The sequence below is a fragment of the Schistocerca nitens genome, chromosome 8, assembly GCF_023898315.1.
Source record: "Schistocerca nitens isolate TAMUIC-IGC-003100 chromosome 8, iqSchNite1.1, whole genome shotgun sequence".
NCBI lineage: Eukaryota > Metazoa > Arthropoda > Insecta > Orthoptera > Acrididae > Schistocerca > Schistocerca nitens.
The window spans coordinates 571,322,779-571,323,755 of NC_064621.1; the positions used below are offsets into that span (position 1 = coordinate 571,322,779).

The window sequence follows — 977 nt, forward strand, 5'->3', positions numbered from 1 at the left end:
CTTTCAGTTCTTGTGGTTCGATGTGCATGATGTCTTGTAGAAACCGTTCAATTTCATGGGCCTTCGGTCGCGTGTACGATGCGTTGAACGTTAGTTTGATTGTAGCTTTTCGATATGAGAACGCCATGTCGGGTCGGTACAGGTACTATACGGCAAGACAACGACGCGACCGCGCGCTAGCGGGTAAACAACAACACCTACGGAGCACTGCCCGGCGCGCCGAGCCCGTCCGCACGGTAACACGGCTGAAAGCCGACTGTCCAACTGAGCCACCGCGGGCACAGAGGATAGTGCGTCTGCAGGGACTTATCCCTTGCACGCTCCCCGTGAGATCCACATTCCCAACATGTCCACACCACTACATTCGTAGTGCGCCTAATAGATGTTTGCCCATCATATTACTACATCTATTATGCGCACTACGAATGTAGTGGTGTGGACATATTGGGAATGTGGATCTCACGGGGAGCGTGCAAGGGATAAGTCCCTGCAGACGCACTATCCTCTGTGCCCGCGGTGGCTCAGTTGGATAGAGCGTCTGCCATGTAAGCAGGAGATCCCGGGTTCGAGTCCCGGTCGGGGCACACATTTTCAACATGTCCCCAATGAAGTACATCAACGCCTGTTTGCAGCTAGGGTGTCCATTTAATTATCATTTCAGTAAAATAAAATTTTCAAATACAATATTAACATACAAATATTATTCAGAACAGACGAAGAATAGTGATTTCCCAACTTCACAAACAAACTTTCAAATAATTTCAACGTATGAGAAACTTCATCATACATATTTTAACATTTTAAATTTTTAGATGTGATTTAATATTTTAGTTCTGCGTCGGCATCCATACTCTGTAAGCCATTGTGGAGTGTACGATTATGGCAGAGGGTATGTCCAATTCTACCAGTTATTACGGATTTTGCCCGTTCCACTAACGCATGGAGATTAGGAAGAATAACTACACACGTTAAAAAAA

General features: G+C 45.9%; 1 non-coding gene across 1 annotated transcript; it reads left to right on the forward strand.

Annotated features, from left to right (window-relative positions):
• The first annotated feature begins 509 nt into the window (after positions 1 to 509).
• On the forward strand, positions 510 to 584 carry Trnat-ugu (transfer RNA threonine (anticodon UGU)). Its single transcript has one exon. It is a non-coding gene; the product is annotated as a tRNA-Thr (tRNA).
• The last annotated feature ends 393 nt before the right edge of the window (positions 585 to 977 follow it).